The 365-nt window shown below is 36.4% G+C and overlaps 1 pseudogene; it reads left to right on the top strand.

Annotated features, from left to right (window-relative positions):
• LOC119588438 overlaps positions 1–365 on the top strand; it is an 11090-nt pseudogene that overhangs the window by 355 nt on the left and 10370 nt on the right.

The following is a 365-nucleotide window of genomic DNA, read 5'->3' as shown; positions in this document are numbered from 1 at the left end:
TTTTTTTTCCTTCATTTCACCTTCGCCAAATGTTTTAATCCGTGTCTGTCTCTCGAAGAGAAAAAAAGGAAACCGCATTTCGACATTATTGGTTCTTCAAAATTCATTTTTTGTCTTTCTTTTGTTACTCTTCTTTCTTTTTTTGCATATTTTCTCCTTACTTACTCTTTTGTTTTCGGCGGATCCTTCATAAGTGCACTCTTTAGAGGCCGCGATTCTTTTCGTGGCTAAATCTGATCTCCTTTCGCCTTAATTGGAAGACCGAATGCAAAAAGGCAGGGATGGTTTTCTTTTTTTCTCTCTGTCTTTTCTCTTATTTTTGTTCCTGGATTCGCGAGAGGATTAAGGATGATGATGATAATGAT

Source organism: Penaeus monodon, chromosome 23, assembly GCF_015228065.2.
Source record: "Penaeus monodon isolate SGIC_2016 chromosome 23, NSTDA_Pmon_1, whole genome shotgun sequence".
NCBI classification, from domain to species: domain Eukaryota; kingdom Metazoa; phylum Arthropoda; class Malacostraca; order Decapoda; family Penaeidae; genus Penaeus; species Penaeus monodon.
This window is presented reverse-complemented; position numbering and strand designations above follow the sequence as displayed.